This window comes from Octopus sinensis, linkage group LG12 (assembly GCF_006345805.1).
Source record: "Octopus sinensis linkage group LG12, ASM634580v1, whole genome shotgun sequence".
NCBI classification, from domain to species: domain Eukaryota; kingdom Metazoa; phylum Mollusca; class Cephalopoda; order Octopoda; family Octopodidae; genus Octopus; species Octopus sinensis.
The window spans coordinates 75,537,947-75,565,093 of record NC_043008.1 but is presented as its reverse complement, the minus strand read 5'-3'; the positions used below and the strand labels follow the sequence as shown (position 1 = coordinate 75,565,093).

The window sequence follows — 27,147 nt, the reverse complement described above, 5'->3', positions numbered from 1 at the left end:
GAAAGGCACTCACGAAGGCCCATAATTGGAAATCCCCCGGTTAAGATAGGGTGCCGAATTTCTGGCTCGCATCGCTCCCATGCGCACACGGTAAGCTAGTTCAGCTGCTCAATGGAATTATGAGAGACCTAAAGAAAACACCTGAATGGTTAGCAAGTGGTATTACTTACCTACTCCCAAATAATAACGAAACCAACCTTCCAAAAAACTATCGGCCTATAACCTGTCTATCCACCACGTATAAAATCCTAATATCTATCCTGGCGGAGAAAACATATGCATTCGTGGAGAAGAACGATATTTTCCCCATTGAACAAAAGGGTGCCGCCGAGGCTTATACGGATGCAAATAACTGTCACAACAAGCGCAGAAATCTCAGCTTCGCATGGTTTGACTATAAAAAGGCCTTCGACAGTATATCGCATCCATGGATCTTGAGATCGCTGGACATCTTCAAAGTTTCCCCTGTGATTTCAAACTTCCTGAAGCACAATATGTCGTTGTGGAATACGAATCTCCAATTATATCACTCTAATGGAGTACTTGCCTCAGAAAATATAAACATCAACTGTGGAATTTTTCAAGGTGACTCACTTTCACCTTTAATATTCTGCATAGCCCTAATACCCCTTACAAGTGAATTAAACAGAACAGGGTATGGGTATAAAATTGCCAATAAAAAAATAAGCCATCTATTTTATATGGATGACTTAAAACTCTATGGTACAGACAATAATGAACTTGAAGTCCTATTGCGCACTGTGAAAGCATTCAGCGATGACATCGGGATGGAGTTTGGACTTGAGAAGTGTGCCAAGGCCACTTTCCAGAAAGGGAAAGTGAAGACCACAAATTCAGTCGTGTTAGATGTTGACACAGTCATAAGAGAGCTCGAGCAATAACAAACATACAAATATTTAGGGATAAATGAAGACTCTGGTATTCAGCATGCAAGCATGAAAGAGAACATCAGGAAGGAATGTTATAGGAGAGTTCGTGCAGTCCTGAAATCTGAACTAAATGCACGTAACAAGGTGTTAGCTATAAATTCCTTAGCAGATCCACTTGTTACTTATAGCTACAATGTGTTGAACTGGAATATGAGTGAAGTAAAGAATATAGATAGGAAAATACACAAGCTGCTGAGTTACGATAGGATGCACCACCCAAAGGCAGACGTAGATCGCCTTTACCTTCCCAGAGCCCAAGGAGGTCGAGGCCTGATCCAATTTGAACTAGCTTACAAAACAACCACAATTGGACTGGCCAAATATCTTGAAATAACGAATGACTGGATGCTAAAGCTCGTGGAAAATCACGAGAGACGAAAGAAGCTTCATTCTATCATAAAGGAAAGCAAATTTTGCTATTGATCTCGTGCAGGATACCCAAACTGAACAACCCGAGGGAAGTACGCCAACTATTGTTGCAAAGAAGGTGAAAATAATGGCAACGAAAAATGCGCACGAGCAATTGGCTGATAGGTGGGAAGAGAAACCTCTGCACGGCAAATATGTGGCCCGCAGCAAACAAGCTGATGTTGACCAGAAGCAAACCCATCAGTGGTTACGGAGCTCAGGGCTAAAAGCAGAGAACGAAGGTTTCATCCTGGCTGCTCAAGATCAAAGGCTATTAACCCTGAACTACCAGGAAAATGTGATAAAAAATGGAGCAGACCCAAAATGCCGATTCTGCAACGACATGATTGAAACAGTGGACCACCTAATCTCTGGATGTAAAGTCTTAGCGCAAGTGGAGTATAAATTAAGACATGACAGAGTTGGCCAATATCTACACTGGCTAATAAGTCGGCATTACAATATCAAAACTGCCGACAAGTGGTATAATCACCACCCTGAGGCTGTAACTGAAGGAGAAAATGTAACCATTCTGTGGGACTTTCCAGTACATACAGACCGAACCATCAAGGCCAATATACCAGATATTGTTGTGAAAGACCAAAACAATAAAGTTTGCTTATTGATCGACATGAGCATCCCCTGTGATCATAATATCTCAGCGAAAGAGTTTGACAAGCTCAGAAAATATAAAGACCTACTTATTGAAATTGAGAAAATGTGGCATCTCAAGGCGGTTACAATACCAGTGATCGTAGGAGCACTAGGAATGATCAAGAAGGGAACCGAAAATTATATGAGAATGATCTCTGGCTTACCATCCCTGCAAGAAGTGCATAAGATTGTCTTAACTGGTACATCACACGTATTGAGAAGAGCATTGTCGATGTGAGAACTATTACTACCCATGTATTTTAATTTAACTTAAAAAAAATGAACGAACTAGTTTAATGGCCTACCAATGTATACTATGAGTTTCTTTGCCCTAGGAGTCGGGAAGACACTCGGCAAGAAATGGAAGCAAATTTGAAAGAAGAAAAAAAAATAATAATAATAATAATTATGAAGATGATGATGATGATGATGATGATGATAACAATAATAATTGGCAAATGCCTAAAGAGAGCAAATAATGCCGATGTCGACAAAGCCCTTACCCATCAATGGCTAGTGGCTTCTGGTTTCAAATCGGAAACAGAAGGGTTTATCAGAGTAGCCCAAGATCAATCCCTACCTACAAGGAACTATCAGGCCCCACTCCAACATGTCGTGTATGATAGCAAAAAAAAAATGAGACCATTCATCATGTAGTCTCCATGTGCAGCAGTTTTCTTGCGCCTGCAGAGTATCTCAACAGGCATGATAAAGCTGCACATTATATTCACTGAATAATTTGCTCCATGATAAAAACTGGTGGGAATACAAAGCAAACACCCCCAGTGCTTGAAAATGATCACATCTCACTCCTCTGGAACTTCACCATTCAAACTGATAGAAAGGTAGATGCGAATAGGCCTGATATGACTCCCAATGGATATAAGCGTATATGTCAAGACCTACCAAACACTGAGCATGTATAAAGATCTTGAAAGAGCAATTAGCAAAATGTAGAACCTGATGACTAAAACAATACCTGTTGTGTTAGGTGCCCTAGGAGTGATAGCAAAGTGGTTGATTGGTACCTAGCTCAGGTACCAGGAAACCACAAAATGGCAGAAATTCAAAAGATGTGCTTATGGGAACTGCTCATATCCTACGTAAAATGTTGTCTATGTAATCTCAAATTTTAAAACAAACAACTTTCGTATAGTTTCTTAAACATTCTCTAAAACAACACTATGTACAAAACCAAATATATGGCACCATTGGCATAACACCAACATGAACGTCCAACTTGTTGTCTCTTGAGGTCTCTTGGTGAGACTTGGAGCCAGCTTGTACAAATGCAAAGCAAAAGCCATACATAAAATAATATTAAATTAATGATGATGATGATGATGATGATGATGGTGGTGGTGGTGGTGGTGGTGGTGGTGGTGGTGGTGGTGGTGGTGGTGGTGATGATGATGATGATGATGATGATGATGATGGTGATGATCATGATGATGATATGATGATGATGTTGATGACGATGACGATGATGATGACAACAGCAACAACAACAATATATGCAGTGAGGCAATACCAGGTACTGGCTCTCGTGGTTTCTAATCTTAACTGACAGGAAGTATTATCATGTAAATATTTTGTCGTGATATAAAAGATGGGTAACAGCAGAAATTCTGCTCAATAACACAGATTTGCTTATCAGTTGGTTGACCTTTACTTATCAGTTGTTTCACCTTTGAAGTTTGAATAATTTACTACTGGAGTCATGGGTGATTTGTTCATCGTCATTAAACATTTGTCTGTTCAGGGTGACAAGAGGTATTAGATTAGAAAGAACGATGTTTAGAATGGAAATAAGGACAGATAATTCGAGAGTAGAAGGAGCGCTAGTGACATAAAAATGCCTAAAAACGATTGTGACTGATGTGCTTTCGGCGGGTTTGGTCCTTGAGCAAGTATTCAACGCTAAGCACAAAGTTTGCATTGTCAGAGCAAGCTTTCCAGTAGAATCTTGCTCAGCTGTTTGGGTCAGTCAATGAACAGGAGACGAGGGTGAAATTTATCGCCTATCTCGTGGGCCTGTCTTGGCTCTTGACAGGGAATGTAGAGTTCTGTTAACAAAGCAACTGACAAAATGCGAGAATAGCTGACAAAATACGAGAAGCAATATTTGTTTCCACTATGGAAAATTTAGCCATCTCCAGTGCTGTATATTCTGTCCTAGCAGCTTTATCTTCATAAGTCCGCATCTTTTTTATTTTCGGAAATCTCTTGGTAGATATACATTGCAACTGGAAACTGAAACAGAGACATCCATGTCCTGCGAAAATATGAGCGGTGGTTCTGCTCAGAAAGGTTGCAACCAATGGAGATGATTATAGCAACTTCAGACTCGAATTATTCTATGTTCAGAGTTGAGGTTGTTGATACTCTGCTGGGTGACGTACAGGCATAAACCATACGCGTAGACATAACCACGGCAAATTCCACACAGCATTATGCATCATAGAAAGGCAGAAAAGAACATGGTAACTGTAAGGCCCTGACCGAATTAAGTCATTTAGCTCGGTTGAAAGTATTCGATGGGATTTGAGCATCATAACATAGCGGCTGTCATGAAGGCGGCTGGTTCCGGATACATCTTTGCTGCAGTGTACAGCGTTATTTGCTGTGTTCTGAATAAGTTGCTAAATATTGTATTCATTCAGTATCATGCAATTGGCCCTCTCACACACCTTCTGTGCATAATGTCCTTAGAGCCATTATTGCATAAGTTGGAAGTTTCGAGGGACATCTCAAGACAACTAGGAAGCAAACGATACATGTTTGATACTAAAGATGTCGCTGTAAGTGTATCGAACACTAAACACAAGGTGCCGAGGATGAGTGCACCTTTCATCCTTTCGTGGTCGATGTAATATGTACCAACTGAGGACTGGTGTTGATGAAAATAACTAGCTTCTGCCCCAAAATATCAGGTGTTAGGCAAGTAATAGAAATAATAATAATAATAATTATTATTATTATTATTATCATTATTATTATTATTATCATTATTATTATTATTATTATTATTATTATTATTATTATTATTATTATTATTATTATTATTATTATTATTATAGTAGTAGTAGTAGTAGTAGTAGTAGTAGTAGTAGTAGTATATAATTGTTAAACTTTTGGTACTGCATCACCTGCTACACGTCCGAGTTACTGGGGTGCTTGAAGCCTTGTGCATTATTTTCTGTTGTTGGGAGTGCACAAATTCTTCCCGGTATTGTATTGCGTTAGTTTTTCTTCTCTTGATGTGTTGTGCAGTCTTTTGTTATATTACTGCTTGTATTGTATGTTGAGTGTATAATCCGTTTGTTTTCTAGCTTACTGGTGGAAGTTTATTTCACTGGATAAATGGTGTATAGAGTATGTTTTGTGTTTGTGAGATATTTTGTTTAGGTCGTATTATTGAATTGGTAATGTCTTGCATATGATGTGGATTATTCCTAGCAGAGTTATATTTTGGATAATGTGTACTGTTGAGGATCCAGGTGTAGCTCCTATGTTTTTTTAAATATATTTTTTATCATATTCAATGCGCAAATTATCATTTGTATTATTTTCACTTCCATGACCTACAGCTTGAAAACTTCAATTTCGAAGTCTTTGCACTTTGACAATTTCTGCACTACTTTTTGGACAATATTTTGATCAGAACGGACTGCAATGTCTATCAGTAAGCAGGTGTTTATTTTCCAATCCTTGATTATTATGTCTGAGTGATTATGTTTTAATTCTTTGTAGGTTTGAACTGGCATATCCTAGAGGATTGTGACCTAATCGTTGTTTTGTACCTTGTTTGCCACATGTTTATATCGTCAATTGTTAGTTTTAATGCTGTAATGTTGGCATATTGTAAAATGGATATAAATACTTACATCATCATCATCATCATCATCATCATCATTATTATTATTATTATTATTATTATTATTATTATTATTATTATTGTTATTATTATTGTTATTATTATTGTTATTATTATTATTATTATTATTATTATTATTATTATTATTATTATTATTATTATTATTATTATTCAGTAGTCTTATTTTCATCACGTGCTTTCACTGCCCTACTGAGCGCAGCTCTGTGTACCTTGGGTATGTGCTGTGGTTTCTTGTGATGCTCTTAATTTTACTGTATTAGAAGTGTTTTACGTAGGAAGTGTGCAGTGCCTAGTAGTGCTATTTTCTGTATGTTATACATACTTCTTAGTCCTTGCGTCTTTGTTATGTATTTGTCTGAAGATTTTTTTATTGTACCTAATGCGCTTACTATGATAGGAATTGTTTCTGCTTTTAGACGCCACATTCGAGTTGCCTCTATTGTCTCTATGTACTTTCAGACTTTCACCATTTCTTTTAGCGAAACGTTGTCATCTGTTTTTATTGTAAATCCATTAGAAAGCTTTTTTCTTGATATTCTCTGACAACTATGCCCGGCCTATTATCCTTAATTTCTCTATCTGTGTGCATTGGCATACCCTGTGCTATAGTTGCTTCCTCGTTTTCTGTGACCTTTTCTGGCGTGGGCGCATACTATCTTTTTTCTCTTATTTCATAGTGTAGGCATAGCTTCTGTGTGCCTCGAGTATGCCTTAAAATTTGTGCCATAAATGAGACGCGTGTTGCATCTTATATTTATTGTTATTATTGTTGATCCCTTTTAATTTGTTTAAGCACTGTATGTTCAATGTTGTCTTGTACGTGAGCCTGTGTGAACTATATAAACATTAAATTTACGTGTATTTGTGTAGAAATTAGACAGCATATACAATTATTATTTGTACTCACAGGTTTTATTATTATTGTGTTTGTGGTTGTTGTTGTTGTTGTTTTTGTTGTTAATGATTGTGTTGTTGATGCCTTCAATTTTAACTTAATGATCAACTTATGCACGAACATTTTATTAATAATTATTCTTAAATTATATTGGTTCCCTCAAGAGTGCAATTCTTCAAAAATCAGACAATCTTCAAAGTTTCTGGTTAAATATCTTAAACTATTTCTTCCCGATCATTTAAATTTGCATTAAAGTACCGACCTGAATGATTTACACTCATATTATATGAAATAATTTTTGTAGCCTTTTACCTTTCTTGCCATATTTCATTAATAATACAAATCTCATTTGAAGTCGCACCGTATGAGAAGGAATCCAGTATCATTCTTATTTATTTGAATACAGTATAGATGAACCCTATTTCAATTCATTTGTAGTATTTGAGAAGTCGATATACACTGATGAAGTCCAATTGCGGCCTCCCTGAAGTACACTGAATTACATTGAATTTGTCATCTAAACACGAAGAGATGCAACATTATATCTAAGTTTACTACTTACAACCAGAACGTTACCTATCATATGATAGGGGTACCTATAATAATTGTAATTTAACTTTTATCAACTTTTTTGGTGGTGACATGTACACTAATTTTCCGAAAGAAAATTATTAGTAGCTAAAAATTAAATTAAGCAAATTTTTCATTTATATATTTGCAATATACGTTATGTATTCTAAATTCCATCAACAGTGTTGCAATCTACTCATCGAAAACTTATTTCTGCAAAATTTTCTATTTAAAATGTGTTTTTCCGAAAGTCATCATTGCCTACTACCAAATTTCGTATGTGATCTTATCCAGCCACTCTTATGTTAACATTCTATGCGTCCTTGTTTTACAGTCTCTCCCTTCCGCTCTCTCATTCTATTTAGCGTCACTGATGAAATCTACTAACTATCCAACCAACATTTATATCGGTTGTTACTATATACAGATTAGCAACACATATATTATAAGCTATTAAGTTATAACACAGAATTGCTAACAAATTACTGGATGTATTTGTAACTTTATTCTCTCAGCTATTAGGCGCTTACGATGAACTGGAACAAAACACAGTAAATGAAAAATGTAAACCAGATATTCATCTACAAATCTTCTTAACGCTGATAAAAATATATCTTGAACTGAGAGCATCACACTCACTAGGAACGTTGCTACGATTTGAGGCAAAATAAAATTGTAGATTCTTATAAAATTTGGTGTTTGATTTATTGTTGTCAAATTGAAATATTGGATTTTATTATCTTATGCAAATATTAGTCACTCCATGGTAAGAAAATTGAAGTCTCTGTGCAAATATAATGTTCATATAAACAGAATCATAAAACAGCGACCACTATTTTAAAATATATGTATTTAGTTAGTTAATATAATGTGTTGAATAACAAATGAAGATGTTTCTTTGATCTTTTCCAAGTAATTTGCTGATGATTAATGATACTAAGATATTCATATGAGATGTCATTTTCGACGAATTCAATTCTTTGCGATCAAACTTTTGGCCACACTTTGAGATGAAGAATACGCAATGACTTTAAAAATTCAATATTCAATACTATTTGCATATCTCATTTCTCCACAACACAATTGATGAACAATCTCTCTGAATTTCAGATATCCTTATCATTACATATATAATGCATCTTGTATGCAGCCGTATAATTTATGCGCACAGTCCCAATGAATATATGTGCTTGTGTACATATATACATATATTTATATATATATATATATATATATATATATATATATATATATATGTGTGTGTGTGTGTGTGTGTGTGTGTGTGTGTGTGTGTGTGTGTGTGTGTGTGTGTATACATACATACATACATACATACACACATAGGATGTGATGGGTAAATTGTTGCCATTTTATACTTTTAACTTCATGCATGCGAATTCTTTGTTTTTGATTTTGTTGACTACACAGAATAGTAGGATCAGTTGGGATCCGTCTGTGAGATAAACAGCACGATGATGCAATTCACTCTGCCAGAAATTTGGAAACGACATGCTGTACCGTTTGGCGTTCGCTCTGGAAGCTCCAAAATGAACATTTCGGAGTGACTAGGTGTCAATCTAAGGACAGTGCAATTTGAGAACATGTACCGAGATTGATAAAAATCAAATAAAACTCCGAACAACATTATGTCCACATCACTAGTAATGGCGACATTATGCCTCTATACATTTTCTCGCACGACTTCAGACTCAACACGGAAGCCTACATCAAATGTCTGGAGGAAGTAGTGCTGCCATGGATGAAGGGAGTGGTTGCTTGAAGATCACATATCTGGCAACAGGACTCTTCACCATGCCACACAAGCAAGAGAACCCAGTCATGGCTGTCAGACAACTTCTGCGACCACATAACCCTTAACATCTGGCCACCTAACTCCCCAGACTGCAACCACCGTGATTATTATGCGTGGAGCGCAGTTGAGCAAGAGACAAAAAAAAACCTCCTTGTAATGGCAGCATTCACCAACTTAAACAATGAAACCATCCATACCTTTTCCTGGAGACTCCAAAGTCATCTGTATGAAGGCAATGATGATTTTATTGCATACATTTACATTTTAGTATTTCAAGATCTTTTTATATAATTCTGGTAAATATATCTGTTAAAATGAGATGTCAGTGTTATTTTCATTTTTGCGTAATTTGGACAACAATATATTCACCGTACCCTGTATATATATGTAAGTATGCATGCATGTAAGTATGTATGCATGTATGTATGTATGTATGTATGTATGTATGTAGGTATGTGTGTGTATATGTGTGTATGTGTGTTTGTGTCTGTGTGAGTGTGTGTGCGTGCGTGCGTGTGTGTGTGCATGTGTGTTTGTGCGCACAATAACATTCGTTATTATGTTACTAAGCTTTCGCTATTTTATTACATCGAAAGAATGCTACGAATCCTACCTACGCTGATATAAAATATCATATATGTATGTGTATATGAGTGTGTGTTAAATAAAATAAGATAGCAAGGTCAAGACAATGTGATATTCCTAGGACATTTATGAATAGAAAGGTGGTCTTACGGCTGTTTCAAGGAAACAAATGATATCTCATCATCGGAGACAAGTTTAAAGAGCTTCAATAGAAGGAATTAGTAGAGTTCATTTTTTTAGAAAATTTTATTTTGGGGAGAGAGAGAGAGAGAGAGAACGAGAGACAGATAAGAAATTAGATGCAATTCAGAAAGTATTAATGGAAAATATGAAAATAAAAATATATGTTGGATGTTAAAGCTGCTGTTCCGCTATCTAAGCAATGTGTGGTGTAGAATGGATAAAGAGGCTTCTTGTCCACGATGTGGAAAGTCCGATAAGAATTCATATATTGCTATTTCAAATGGATAGTGTACAGATATTAATTCTATGAGTTGATTATTCAAAAGTATCTTGTTATATATATATATATATATATATATATATATATATATATATATATATGTGTGTATGTATATATATATATATATATATATATTATATATATATATATGTATGTATGTATATATGTATGTATATCGTCGCAAAACGTTACTTCTTCAGTAAACGAAAAAATAGTTCCACTATTCATAGCAAAACTATTGAACTACACTTTGATAGTTTTTTATACCTTGGCATCTGAAGCAGCTGGAGATATGATAGTCCGACGTCTAAAAGAACCGGGTATTATTGCTAGCAAAAATAATTATTGAAAAAAGCATATTTTATCTAAATGTGGACATACAAGTGTTTAACATAATAGCAACGATATACATATCTCCAGCGAGTGGAGAGAGCTTTAAAACAAAATGTTTTACTCTCCCCTTTCTTTCTCTCTCTCTCTCTCTCTCAAATATTTATATCCTTTTTCCAGTAACTTTTCATCACTGATCTTGAAAAAGTGTATACAAGCAATAATAAATCTCTGAACGAGGTATATACAGTAAATATTTGCATTGGGACTCCTTTGATTGAAAACCGGTGATTGTCGTGCGCTGATGACGGGTCAATACCCAGAAACTGCAGTCCGTACGTATCACTTAGGTTGACGAGGGAAGGATGACCTCCCTTTGCAAATACCGATAGGATACAGAAAGTGTGCCTATAGCTAGCTGGAGGAGATGTTCTCCTGGGGCTACAAGCTACAGTAACACCCACCCTTTGTGGTTAGGCATATTGAGATGGCAAATATACCTCGCATTATCGTGCAGTTACTGTCTATACATCGTTCAGAGATTTATTATTGCTAATATATATATATATATATATATATATATATATAACTTATATATATATATATACCTTATACCTATGTGAGTTATTTTTCTGAGTATGCATTGTCTGGAGACTTTTATTTGCAGTTGAAGAAATAGCCAAATTTTTGGCTGCTATTTCTGAAAAGTTCGGTGTGTGGTAAAGTGAATTCTTTTACTTTACCATATTTTTATAAATTATATATATATATATATATATATATATATATATTATATATATATATCTGTGTGTGTGTGTGTGTGTGTGTGTGTGTGTGTGTGTACTGCTTGATTAAACCGGAACTATTTTCAGTATAGATTTTATAGTAAATTAAATAAATAACAGTACTTTAAGATTTATAGAATGTTACTAGGGCGAATTATAACCACATGCTACACGAAAGTTAGATATAAAGTATTTGATACATTGCTGTAAATTTTTCTTTCTACATTGGCATTGCATGTTTCTTTAGAAGACACCATACTGATGGCTAAAGCGAATCGTGAAAGACAGAGGAGGAAGACACAACCCGTCTACTTCATTGATATTTTATTTATAGGCAGCGGCAAGAGTAAAGGGAAACTTTACCTCTTGAATATTTTAATTAAAACGACAGGAAATACCACCACAATGAATTTGTAACGACTCTTCTAATTTGCTGCCTTCCTTTTACTTTTCATTGCAGTCGATATACTTCAAGTTCTAGAGTTAGTTGTTGTATATCTGACATTCCTACTTTAAAACTCATCGGGCATGGCCAATGTTACACATAAACACACACACACACACACACACACACACACACACACACACACACACACACATTCACACATAGATAAATACACACACACAAAAGGACACATACACACAGGTACCCACGCAAAAATATCGATCATTGTAGGCTTGTACTCCGTAAAAGTGAATGGTTTACGTGTCTCCTGAACAATACTTCTCGATAATTAGATACATTGTACCAACAGAATGGCAGAAGTAGAAGCTGCAATGACAAGTAAAGTTCTTTTAATTGATATTATTTGGGAAATAAGGCGGCGAGCTGGCAGTAACGTTAGCGCGCCGACGAAATGCCGAGCGGTATTTCGTCTGTCTTTATGTTCCCAGTTCAAATTCCGCTGAGGTCGACTTTGCCTTTTATCCTTTCGGGGTCGATAAATTGATTGCCAGTTGCGTACTAGAGGAGGTCTAATCAACACCAGTAATATTGCTAATCCCTTATCAATCCCTCCCCATAATATTTCGGGCCTTGTACTTACAGTAGAAAAGAATATGATTTGTCAAATTAAGGTTGCGAACTGGCAGAATCGTTAGCATACCGGGAAAATACTTAGCGGCATTTCGTTCTGAGTTCAAATTTCTCCGAGGACGACTTCATATCTGTCGGGGTCGATAAAGTAAGTACCAGTATCGACTTACCACTTCCGCCGAACATGCTAGTCTTGTGCCAACATTTGAAACCAATTTTTTTTTCTGAAATTTATACTCTTATACAGAGTGGATTAATAGGTTTATATGTGTTAATAGTCAGTAAACGCTGAGGGAATAAGGAAGAGATGCTTTAATAATGAAGTGATGTGTAGTCTAATATTGGTTTCACAATTTGGCACAAGGACTGTAATTTCGGGGAAGCGAGTAAGTCGATTACAGTGACCCTCAGTGCTCAATGTTATATTGATCCCGGAAAGGCAAAATCGACCGCGGTAGAATTTGAACTCAAAATTTAAAAACAGACGAAATGCAGCTAAGCACTTTGTTAAGTGTGCTAAGAATTCTGCCTGCTCGCTGCCTTACTTATGTAGTTTAATATTAATTGTATAAACAGGGGGTTAATCTTCTCTTTACCCTTCCAGTGTTTGAATATGTACTAGCCGAAAGGCGGCGAGCTGGCAGAAACGCAAGCACGCCGGGCGAAATGCGTAGCGTTATTTCGTCTGTTTTTACGTTCTGAGTTCAAACCCGCAGAGGACGCCTTTGCCTTTCATCCTTTCGGAGTCGATAAATTAAGTACCAGTTGCATACTTGGGTCGATCTAATCGACTAGTCCCCTCAACCTAAAATTTCGGGCCTTTTTGCCTAGAGTAGAAAAATGTGTACTAACCGAAGCTAGTACATAGAGAGCTGATGATGAGAACGTTAACAATGAATAAGTTAACAATTAGTGGAAAAAAGTGAGCGGCTTCAAAGAACGTGGATTAATATTAAAGGTAAAATACTGATTAGGTTTACAATAAAATGTCTATACTGAATCGGTCTACAGTTGGCTAATAGTAAATGGGTTAATAGTGAGCGGTTTGATAGTGAGCAGATTAATACTGCTGGTTGGGGTACTGAAAAGTTCATACACTAGCCCAGATACTTTCATGGAATGTTACCAAATGAGGTTCATTTTTCAACATAGTCCCCACCCTTGCGGTCCGCACATTTCTTCAATCAGTTTTGCATTGTTTGGATACCATTGACGAAAAAGATTTTATCCTCATGGTCAAAGAGTCATGAGCAGAAGATATGATGTCATCATCTCTACAATATTCCTTCCCGACCAAGAGCATTTTATGTTGGGGCTCATATGATAGTAATATGAAGTCAAATTAGGAGAATAGGTGAGCAGCCAGTTCAAATTATAGTCAAACAAAGCAGCTATTGAACCAAGAACTTCTGTGCGAGAGCATTGTTGTGATGAAACAAGACAGACACATTTTGTTAGTTTCCTGGGCAATTGTCTTTGGTAGCCTTTCGTAATTACCTTAGCAAGTTGGTATAGTGCTCTCCTTTGATGGGTTGGCCCTTTCGAAGATAGTTAATAGACACAATGACTTTTGCATCCCACAAAACTGAAGCCACCACCTTCCCTGCAGTTGTGACGACCTTGATGTCTTTTGGAGCAGGTGGGTTAGGAAACTTTCAACGAAACCAGCAGGATCTGCCTCAAACAATATCATATTTTTCCGTGATCAGCTTACTTTGCTTTTAATCAGCAGACGTGATATCCTCCATGGAGAGACCTTTGTCATGACATCTTCTTAATGCAGAATATTCCCAACTTTCTCAAGGAATATACTAATAGCATTGGTTATTTGATTTACATTCCATCCCCTGTCATCTGTTAGCATGTGATGAACACAAATAATGTTTTTTCTCGTTGGTGGCATTTGCAGGACGTCCACACCTTTGGTCATCATCAACACTATCCTTTTCCCTCTTAAATCCAACTGCGCACTTTTGTAATGCTGATGAAGCTGGAGTGTCATCTCTTAATGTAGCAATCATGTCAGCATGAATGTCTTTAGAGACTAAACTATTTTTCTGAAGATAATTGATAACACTACGATGCTAATTTTTTTCGATTTTCAAGATACGTCGCTACCAGTTACTTTTGAAGTGTTCTTTGAACAGTCAGATATCTATTTACCTAGAAGGAAGAAATGTAGTTGTATTAAAAAGTGCTGAAATTATTAATGCAAGCAAGAGCTCACAACTCTAACGACACTCTTTCATGGTCAGCCGATTAACTTTTCAGCCCACCTTCGTATATTTCGTTAAAACAATTTCTGAAGAATTGATTTGTCCAAGATGGCAGAATATCAAAACAATTTTCGTTGAGAAAGCCTAAACCTCATAATATTTCAACGTGGATTCATAGTACTATGTTGAAAGTTTAGGAATAGAAAGAATAATATTTGGAGAAACAATCTGGTGATATCAGAAAAATTAAACTTCTGCACGTACTAAGGAAATTTGAAGCAGGATAGAGGATGATAATGTCAAACAAATACACTCACAGCTAATGAATATTTGCCTCACCGCTCTTTACAAATATCATGTAACATTTCCCAATTGACATTTCAGCTATCCTTTTTTAAAACCAAACACAAACTAATTAAAAACGAACAATTGCAGTCCTTTTTATTTATTTTCCTTTCGTCATGTTAGTAATGCGTATAGATTACTGTGGTTCAACGGAGTACGTATGCCAGTGTTCTTCTACAGCGGACCGGAACCTCATTTAAGATGACAGTTTCGTATATTTTAAAGGCACCAATTATATATGCATATGCCATTGATCAGATGGAACTCCTTTAAAGTTATTCAGCTTCACTCATTTAAAAAGTACTTTGTTTAAATACAGTTGATAATAGCAGTATCATACAAGGCCGTTTCTATGAAAACAATAATTTTAGTTGCGATTCAAATACCTAGTAGAGATAGAAATCCTTATGTCGTCATTCTGTTAAAGATGCCCTGCTGTGCGCGATTCATTTAATCTAAATTATAATGAACACTTTCAGGAAAGGAACTAGTTTCATGAGACACTTTCCCGTTTCAATCTAATATTTCCACATGAATACGGGTGAGAAAGAATTACATTAAATAAGAAAATAGAGGACCAATAGTTAATGTCAGTAACATTATGTTTAAACCTTATGTCTTTAAGTTACTGTTTATTAGATTCATACCATAGCCTTTTACACACGGATTATTTTCTGCTCTTATTTTCATTCACTTAATAATCGAATGTTATATATTACATAAACCAGGAAAATCAATACTGAAAATTATTTATTTCACCTTTGTGAAGTATTTTTTAGGTAACATTTAGATTAATATTGGCAACGGGTAACATTACCTACCAAAGCATTTCATACCGCAATGATAATTTGCCAACCTTTTTGTCCAATAATGAAATTTACTGAAATAAATTCACATTAAAAATAAAACAACTTTTAAAAGCCTAGAAACATAAAATGTCCATTATTATCGTTTTCATATTATTTTTTAAATGTATTGTGAAAAATTATGTCTAAAATGGGTATGAATCTTACGTTATTATTTTTATTGTTTGTGATAATAAGTGTTATTTACGCCCCTATCAATAATTGATTATATCCTACCCGTTTCAGTACTTTAAAAATGCCGTTATTGTAATTATATTTTAGATTTTAATTATGATTCAAAAATATGTAAACGGAATTGCAATATTGATAGCTAGGGAAAAATTATCAGAAAATAAGTGGATCACCAAATAGGGGAACTGGCATAGCGCTGGAAATATTAGTGACTGCCATGTTACACTTGGCTACATATTCAATGACTTTGATGATAATGAAGAAACGTGTGTATTCTTATTTAAAAGTTTTTCATCCAAGAATGTTTTGGCATAGAATACTCTTGTGGCAACCAATCCACTGAAGCAATGTATGTTTGGTTGGATATTTCATTCTCTATTGTTAAGGTGACGCGCGATGATGGACAAAATCAACTAATTTAAAAGGCGTTTCATTCATTACAAAAACAGAAGTGTTTTGATGATTGAAATAAATGTTGAAAAGTTAACAAGTGTGCTTACATATGATAAGAATACATTTAAAGCCTCTGGAATAAATGCATGATGAAGTTAGTGAATATACCACGATGAAGTCAAAGCTTTAAATAGGGAAATAAATCCTAATTGTTAGAGTAATATTTGATTCTAGTGTATATTTTTACTCTTCAGTTTTATCACGGTATCTTTTGAAAATAATGCATATGGCATATTTCATACGTGGCGTCCATAGAAATAGTCACACCGTTAAGGATATACAAATGCGAAACAATTATTTGTGGTAAAAAAAGAACAAACATTAGAATGATAGTGAAGCAATAAAAGACTACGATATTTGATATTTCGGTTGAAACCCAGCACATAAACATCACTATAATATGAATAAGGAAATTACATATTCTCTTGCCATACATTGAATGTTAACATCCCAGGGAACGTGTAGGTAAATGTATTTATCATAGAAATGGGAGAGAAATCATTGAATAGCTGATTAGTTTTATAGCAGAAGAAAGTCTGAAGTACTCATTTGGAGGATTTTATTACATGAAGACTTTTAATTTGAAGCTTTATTTGAACAGATAAGCGGTCAAGAATTTTACTTTGCTATCGCATGGTTCTGAGTTTGATCTCACTGCGCAGCACCTTGGACAGGTTTGTTCTAACATTATTTAGGATTAATCTAGGACCTTGTAACACAATAGACTAAAATTATGTGGAAACTAATCAGACGATGCTTGTTCTTTGGTGGCTGCATTAAATTTGGAGCCTGTTTAGAACCTGCACCAAGATCTTGGCCAACTTCGAGCGAAGTCCACACCTTCTAGTTCTATTTATTCCCTTCATACCAGTTTTCGAGATAATTTTGAAATAGTCCTGACATGACAATAGAAAGCAATAAGTAATACTTTTTTTATATATTCTATTCCCTACAGAATTACATACTCTGTGGTTTAGTGTATTATGTTATAATGTACATTTGGAGTCTTGCATTACTACTATACAATTTACAGCTATATCAATATAAACTATTATCATCGGATCTCTCTAACACTTCTACCATTTTGTCGACACAAGAGAAATCTGATTACATTTTATATGTAAGAGTAACGAATGGAAATAAAGCAGAAAAACCCAAAACAGTTTACATTTACAGTTTACAATTCATTTTGTAACATTTTACTTTGTTGCCTAAAATTATAAATAACCCTAAATATAAGTAGTTCTACATCTACATTCTCTGTTTTAAGATTTTGCAACTTTCTTTATAGTATTACTTAATTAAAATGTCTTGGTAATTGAGGAATTTTCTATATTTTCTATATTAACTATCAGAAATAATATTGCATGTTAATATTAGTCGTAGAAAATTGAATGTCTGCACGACTAAACAAAATTAAGCTATATATTCAGAAAACATGATTGAAATCTGAGCTGATAATTAACTTACATGAATGGCTTTATTTGTCACGGTGAAGTACTTCAACAGAAAACAGTCCAGAAGTTTAAAAGAAAATAAGAAATACAGGATTAAATATTTTCTTTAAAACCAACAATCCTCTATTTGCTGTAACATTCGAACAGTATTTAGACTTCTCAGGTAACTTCAAATAGAAACGACCACCTGAAAGTGGTGATAGCAATGAGATTAATTTAGGTGATATCAAGATTGGAGATTATACTGTCTGTATACAGAAGTTGTATAAATGGGATAGTGAATCTTCAAGCCGATGCTGCTGATCAAATGTATACATGCCTACATAAACATACGCAAAATACAGACTTAAGCATAAAATGCGTGTATATAAGTATGTATGTATGTATGTATGTATGTATGTATGTATGTATGTATGTATGTATGTATGCATGTATGTATGTATGTATGCGTGCATGTATGTATCTATCTGTCTATCTATCCATCTCTGTCTCTGTATATATATGTGTTAAATTATAAGACACTAAAAGTGAATGACTCTCTCCGGACACAACAGTATATATATATGACCGTGACCGAGCAGGTTATCAGATGTTGCTACACATTCGCATCGTGACCACCGATGTGTAGCAACATCTGATAACCTGGTCGGTCACGGTCATATATACATATATATATATATATACTGTTGTGTCCGGAGAGAGTCATTCACTTTTAGTGTCTTATAATTTAACACACTCACCTATAAATTTTCCACTGATTTCTTTCTTCATTTTACTAAAATTTTCGTTGCATCTTGCAAACTTCTCAATAGTTGACTCTTTCCGATATTCACACTGCGTTCTTTTGGTTTGTTTGTGTGCATGTGTATGGGTCAGTGTGTGTGTGTGTGTGTGCATACACATGAATGTATGTATGTATATATGCATCTATGTATGAATGCATGTATGTGTGTGTATGCATGTATGTGTGTGCATATATATGTATCTATGTATGTGTGTACACTTGCATGTATGTATTCTGCATATTCATGTGCTTGTGTCCTTGCTTCCGTGTTTTTATGTGTGTGCGTGCGTTTGCATGTGTATATGCGCGTGTGTGTATGTACTTTTGTCTCCTTTTGTGTGCATGTCTGAGAGTATCTGTGTGTGTATGTGTGTGTATGGGTTTTTTGCAGCTATGTACTGTGTTTTTATGTATGGATATTTATCTCCAGATGTGTGGACGTGTGTCTCTATATGCATCATTGTGTGAAGTGAAGTGTGTGTATATATGGTCATGTGTTTCAGTCTTCATTTGTGTATGTGTGCGTTTGTTTGCTTGTCTGCTCATGTAACCTATGGACCTATCCGCCTGTTTGTCTGTTTACTTACATACATGTGCATATACATATAGACATACACCCACTCATTCACATACATATATGTAACAGTATTTGGAACAGAGAGAGAGATGTTTATATGAATGTCGTGGCACACCGTCGATTATGACGACGAGGGTTTCAGTTGATTCGATCAACGAAACCGCCTGCTCGTGAAATTAACGTAGTTGTGACTGAGCATTCCACAGACACGTGTACCATTAACGCAGTTCACTGGGAGATTCAGCCTGATACAGAGTGTGACAGGGCCAACCTATTGAAATACAGGTACAACAGAAACAGAAGGAAAGAGCGAGAGAAAGTTGTGGTGAAAGAGTACAGCAGGTTCGCCACCACCCCTTGCCAGACGCTTTTGGAGCTTTAGGTGTTTTCGCTCAATAAACTCTCGTAGGATCGAAACCGCGATCCTACGACCGTGAGTCCGCTGCCCTAACCACTGGGCCATTGCACCTCCATTATATGAATGTACCTACATATTGGCAGTCGATTTAATAACGTCTATGTTAATAACTATGTTCTAAATGAAGTTTGAGCTGAATATGACTGCAACCCAGTTGATGAAAACAACCCTTTTCCTTTTTCAATATTATTGAGTATACATCTCTTCATATTTACATAGAATGGAGAATCATGACAACTACCTCTGTGTATAAACTTGTGCGTATTCAGTCCACAAGCAGAAAGGCAATATCTATTACATGATTTTCAGGCACGTATTCTTTTAGGGATCGAATAATAACTATCATCTTTCTTTGTTCATCTATCCTTGAGGGGTTAACTATGTTATAGTTAGCAAAAGTTGGCCTCAAGTTGAGTATTTGAAGTGATAATCAAATTCTGTTCAACTTGCCTCTTCTTGTGGTAGATTTCAAATTTGGTGGTTCAATGCAATGTTTTCTGATTTATGGAGATATTTTGTAAATATTCTCTCTGCGAGAAAATATTTTCTGGCAATTGCATCACACACACAAGCACATCCACACACACATACACACACACACATGTAAATATTTATTTATCTATATGCATGTTCATATATTTTCATACATGCACCTGCCTATCTTTCTCTCCTTGTGTGTGTGAGTTTGTGTATATGTCGTGTGTGTTTGTTACCGAGCGTTAATCATGTATCACCATTTTCCTCATACCTGCCGACAGTTTCTCACATATCATCCAGCTCTCTAATAATGTAACCTATTGATCAAAACCTCCGTTGTCTTTGAGCAACAACATAAATGATATACCTTCATAACTCAATTAACGGCCTGCAGCTATGCAGATCAAATTATCAAAACTTTGACTGATCTAGTTGGCTAACCACATGACGTTAATGTTTCTATATAGGTCAATTTACAAAATCTATTTGTAAGCATAAACTAGATTATCGAAATGTCTGACAAAGAATCAAAACCGAATCGGAAAAACAGCTTGTACAAATCGTGTCTCCAAGAAACTATAATTATTATTTCATATACGTACAACTGATTAGACTGTTGGAAATATTATTATTATTATTATTAACATCATCATCATCATCATTATTATTATTATTAGTAGTAGTAGTAGTAGTAGTATTAGTAGTAGTAGTAGTAGAGTAGTAGTAGTAGTAGTAGTAGTAGTAGTAGTAGTAGTAGTAGTAGTAGTAGTAGTAGTAGTAGTAATATTGTTTCATGAACAATATAACTAACGCGAACAATTATAAATCTTGCCGATTCTATTTCTAAGTTATTGCACTACCATATTGTTTGTTGATATTTCATTGTATAAATGTATTTCACGAATATCTGTATATTTTATTCACTGAGCCAATGAATCATATATACACGCATATCTATCTGTCTGTCTATCTATCTATCTATCTATCTATCTATCTATCTATCTATCTATCTATCTATCTATCTATCTATCTATCTATCTATCTATCTATCTATATATATATGTCTATCTATCTACCTATCTATCTGATGTGAATGGATTGGTGACAAATCGGCTTCAAGTAAGTTGGCTTTTTTGTGTGAAAAAAACTGTTTGTTGTTGAAATTTTTTTGAAAGAGTTTTCTAACATCTTCGGATCTTTTCAATTCGGAAGCCAGTTTTTTCAAATTTTTCCTACTGAACCAAACAATTTGAAACTTCGTATACTGGTAGAATGTGTCAAAAGTAAACTTAATTGTAAACCAGAATGAAAACGGAATTGTAACTTCTAAGTTTAACGTTGTTTAATAATTAGAATTTTAACCAATGATATTCCGTCATTCGACTTTATTTTATTTACTCCGTCTCGACCACCAATTTGGTGACGTATTAAACATCTGAAATGTAAACAAGCCGCATTTTTCCGTGAAATCTCCTTCTAATTATTTAACGTACCCATGTTTCCAGGATCCTATAGTCAGCCACCTTCTAATAACAATATTTAAAACTAGTTAATAAGCCACATGTATTAAATTGAAAATGTTTCCATTCTGTTAGTACTTGCTTTCGTTTGCTATTAAGAAGTGGCATCTCAGTGACGAGGCTTCTAACAAGATTTCGTTTCTAAGCTAATGCGTTTCATTTCACTTATTGTATTTATTTGTGCAAAAGGCAAGAATTTAATATTAAAAAAGCAAAGAGCTGGCAGAAACGTTAGCACGCCGGGCGAAATGCGTAGCCGTATTTCGTCTGCCGTTACGTTCTGTGTTTGTTTACAGTTTTCCGAACGTTAGTACGTCACAAAAGCGCTTTCTACGTCACACTAATAGAATGCAGTCAAGTTTTACACATGAAAACAAACAATCTGATTGGTTAAAATTCGCAGTTTTAATCTACGATTAAAGTTATAAAATAGATTTTTCTCAAATAAACTAGGTCCAACCTGTGTCTTGTTTTGCTAGACTCTATCAGCATACGAAGTTTCAGAATATTTAGTTAAGTAGAAAGATCTGTGGTCCTGGCTTCAAGAGTTTTCTAACATCTTCCCCTTTCAGCCTAGGTATTTTAGTAGGAAAGGGGCCCTTCGTGGGTGAATTTCTAAAATTTAGAAATTTTCTTCCGTTTTCTTCGCCATCTGCGAAACGAAAATGTCTAAATCAAATCATGAAGCATTGCTAGAGGAGAGGGAGGCCGAAAAAAAGTCGTTCCACTTAAACGCACATAGAAGAACGCCATTCTGGCCGTTTGTGAGGAACAGTTTCCAAGCCTCCCACTGCCACTACACAGATAAAACGACAGAAAACAAAAGTTTAAAAAGAATGGATACAGACTTCTGTGACGTGGGAGTGGAAGTGTTGAAGAGGGTTTTTTGCTGAGACAAACAACTTCAACGGATCTGTTACCACCACCACTATCACCAATACCACCACTACAACAACAACAACAGCAACGAAACTATTAACGCAAAGCCGTCCACCGTGAACTCTACTAAAGATATTAACTCTGCCGCCTACGCCAACACTACTACAACTTTTGCTACAACTACTATCACCTCTGCTACCAACACCTCCACCACCACCACCAGGGACAACAACAAGAACAAAATGTTTACAGAAGCGTTAAAAATGTAACCTTCACAACACGAGAGATAAACCAAACCAAATCTATGCCACCTAAACAGAGTTCCAATCTTCATTTACATATCCCAAAATTAAATTGCACCGTGTTCAATTCGATCGGATTTCTTTCAACGTCTATTTACTTTTAGTGGGGGATTGGAATGCTACCTTGGACACGTATCTAGACTATGTGGGTACTGATAGAAATAGACGGGGAGGCAAATGCCTCAAAAACCTGCTCAGACGCTTTCAACTGTCCGACAGGTACCGGCTCGACTACCAGAATGTGCCAACGTGGACATGGAGCAACCGCATTGGGTCGTCGAGATCGTATCTAGATAGAATACTGTGTAGGACAGTAGATATAGATAGTATAGGTTGTCCACAATTTCATATAATAAGGTACAGAGATCACAAATTTGTGACGTGTACGCTAAACTTAGAAAACACACAAAGACAGGATCCCGGTTACTGGAAACTGGACGCGTCTTTCCCGTCAAGACAGATTTACAGAGACCGGATTAGTACACTAGTGAAGAGTGTTTTTGTGGGAGCCCTCATCAACAACAACTGGTGGTTTGCCCTCAAAAGATCAATAAAAGTAGAATCCATTAGGTATAGTAAAAGAATAAAAGAGAGGGAGATCTAGTTAAGAAACTAGAAGAGACAATTATAAATGTCAGAGCTGGGATGCGTGCTCTAAAAAACGAATATATTGGAGCCACACGGAAGGTCCAAGTGGCAGAGGCACAACAAGGCAACAAAGCCACCATTTGGTCTCTGATATATGAACAGGGGCGCGAATTACTCGAGCCTGGAAAAATGTGTGAGGCTTTCAACAGCACTTTCCCGACTATTCGAGAAAACTGGTGAGCCAGAACGCAGGGTGGACTTCAGTGCCTACCTGCATGGCCTTCCACGATTCTCGGCAATAGAAGCGGAGTATTGTGAAAGACCCAACACAGCTACGGACGTACGGGATGTGATGGTAGGCTGCGCGGGAAACAAGTCGCTAGGCTCGGATGGTCTCCCTACGAACTCTGTTGTCATATGCCAGACTTGTTTGGAGGCGTCTTGGCTGCGGTCTACTGCAACTCGCAGCAAAACGGGAGTATCCCCCTTTCTGTGAAGTGAGGAGCAATTGCATTGCCACAGAAAGATCCAAACGAGGGTAACGTCAAAAATAACTTCAGGCCCATCACCCTACTCAATACAGATTTGAAGATTTTGGTCATGGTATTAGCCAAGAGGTTGGCACATGTCATCGAGAAAATGGTCGACAAGGCGCAAACGTGCGCCGTGCCGGGTTCGTGTATCCATGACTACCTCCATCTGATGTGCGACATCATAGATAGGGTAGTTAAGGAACCTGGCATGGGTAGGGCGCTGATCAATTTGGATCAATCCAAAGCTTTCAAATGGGTAGACCACTTGGAAGCTGTTTCTCATAGCGGCTGGTTTCGGTCCCATTTTCCGCGGCTGGATTGCTGCGTTATATAGCGTTATCTGTTCAGTAGTTCGCGTGAATGGGCATCTATCCAGACCATTTGACATTGCACGTTCGGTCCGTCAGGGATACCCCCTCTCGTTGCTTCTGTACGTATTGACTCTCGAACCACTACTGCGGAAGCTGGCGACGCTAAGGGTCATCCCGCAAGAATTGGGATGTGGGACGAGCGTGTCTGCATACACATATGACGTCACTGTCATAGTGTCTAGCCGCGGCCATATCGATCTGGTCGGTGAGATACTAAAAGAATACGAAACGGTAACGGGAGCGAAAATTAAGCGGAAAAAGAATTATCAGGCAAGCTCTCTAGATATCAGAAAAGAGTAGATCAGTATCAACAGAATAGATTATTGAAGACAGACCAGAGGAGATTTTATAACCAAATGAATAGTGGAGAACGAAATACTGAAAATGAAAAACTTAATGCAGAAGAAGCTAGAAAGTGCTGGAGCAATATTTGAGATAAGCTAGTGATTCATAATGGCGATGCAGTATGGTTAAACAAAGTGAGGGAAGAAGCAGGGAGTGAAGAGCAGCCATATCTAAGATTAACTAATGTTAGGCAAAATGCCAAATTGGAAGGGGACAAGACAAGATTTAGTTCAAGGGTAGTGGCTAAAGAAATTTAGTACTTTACATGGGAGGCTAAAGGAACAACTTCAGGATTGCCTTAATGGGGGAATAATGCAAGATTGGATGACTAGAGGGTGGGGGTCACAACTCATTATGAAAGATAAAGGCAAGGGTAATACAGCTCGTATTTATAGGCCAATCAATTGTTTAACATTAGTGGGGAAGCCGTTAACAGGAATGCTCTCAGAAAGCATTTAAAGACACATAGACAAAGAGAATTTACTGCCCCAAGAACAGAAAGGTTGCAGGAAGAATACTAGAGGAAGGCACGATCTTTTACACATAGACAAAGCAGTCCTAAATGAAGTAAAATCTAAAGGGAAATCTAACAATAGCATGCATAGATTATAGGAAAGCCTATGACATGATCCCACACCCATGGATAATTGGATGTTTGAGTATATTTAGTATAATTGACAACATAAGAGAATTAATTAGTTTTATCATGAAGAAATGGAAAGTAGATCTCTTTTCCTGTTACATTCACCTAGGGAAATTTGATATCAAAACAGAAATATTCCAGGAGGTCTCGTTGTCCACTTCAATATTTGTCTTATGTTTTATCTCTCTCAGTTTAGTATTAAGGAAGGTAAAGGCATGCTATCAGTTCAGAAATAGTAAGAGGAAACTTAACCATTTGCTTTGCATGGATGATCTGAAACTTTTTCGTAAGGATGAAAAAGAGATAGATTCCTTAATACAGATTGTAAAACTCTTCAACAAAGATATAGGCATGGGGTATGTGCAATATTAGTCATGAGAAGAGTACAAGTAGTCAACAGCGAAGGCATAGAATTACAAGGTGGTGAGACATTAAAATCATTGAAAGGAAGAAAGAGTTATAAGTATCTAGGCGTATTAGAATCTAGCAGTACAAAGGGAAATTTGAGGTGTACATCTGAAGGGTTAGGAAGCCAAAGAAGTCAAAGATAAATGGTTCGAATCTTTCTGGACATTATCATTCGTTAGATACTCAGCAGATTTTGTAGATTAGACAAAAGCTGAATTAGCAAAGCTGGATAGAAGAACTATGAAGGACGGACTTCAAAATGAATGGAGGACATCTCCCTAGGACAGGAGTAGATCATACTTTCCTAAAAATGAAGGCAGAGAGGGTTATTTTCAGTAGAAGACTGCGTGGAGTGAGCAAGAGTAGATATAGACTCTTATGTATGTAATAATGAGGAAAATTTACTAAAAGCTGCTAGAGTCACAGCAAAACATAGGGATACCAAAAACCGAAACGAACTTAAAAGCCAGAAAAAATAACAGAACTTATATGACTGGCAGGAAAAATCTTTGTATGGTAGATTATCAAAGCTAGATGCAGCAAATAGTAGTATTGAGACTTGCTTATGGTCGGAGAATGGAAAGCAGAAGATGGGAAACAGAAAGTTTGCTAGTAGCTGCAGAAGGTCAAGCATTAAGGACTAATTGTATAAAAGCCAAATAGACAAAAAACAAGTAGATTCACAATGTAAGTTGTCCAGATCAAAAGAGGAAAGTGTAACTCATATAGTAAATGAATGTAGCATGCTGGCACAGAAAGAGTACAAGAAAAGACATAAGCTAGACAGCTACGTACAAAGATCATATTTAAACATACTTATAAATGGTATGAACATGAACCTAGTAAAGTACTAGAAAGTAAGAGATACTAGGTGTTGTGGGACTTTAATATTCTGACTGATAGAATAAAGGAAACTACAAGGCGTGATTTAGTAGTAGTAGATAAAGATAATAGAAGTGCCAGTAATTGACTTTACAGTCGCAAAAGATGAAAACTCAATATGACACGTAAAAAGTATCAGGACCTCGCCATTGAATTACTCCAGTAGTTATAAGTGCATTTGGAATTATCCTTGAAAATCTGAACAGATGGATAGTGGAAATAGGCATAAAACCCAGTTTAGTACAGCTGCAGAAAACAGTGTTATTAGTAGCGGCTACAATCTAAGGAATCTAACGTTGCTCGTTGTTACCTCTATATTGGGAATTTTTCGTTTCCAACGGTCTAATCTGTTCTGTGTATATGAAAATAATAATAATAATAATAATAATAATAATAATAATAATAATAATAATAATAATAATAATAATAATAATAATAATAATAATAACAAGACATTATAGAGTCGGCCAGTATTTACATTGGACAATATGTCGGCATTATAAAATCAAAACCTCTGACAAATGG

The 27,147-nt window shown here is 36.1% G+C and overlaps 1 long non-coding RNA gene across 1 annotated transcript; it reads right to left on the bottom strand.

Annotated features, from left to right (window-relative positions):
* Positions 1 to 2,769: 2,769 nt before the first annotated feature.
* Positions 2,770 to 26,001, bottom strand: LOC118765558. Its single transcript, XR_005001420.1, has 3 exons — positions 25,990 to 26,001; positions 10,473 to 10,479; positions 2,770 to 2,882 (listed from the first exon to the last, which is right to left on the bottom strand). It is a non-coding gene; the product is annotated as an uncharacterized LOC118765558 (long non-coding RNA).
* Positions 26,002 to 27,147: the final 1,146 nt, after the last annotated feature.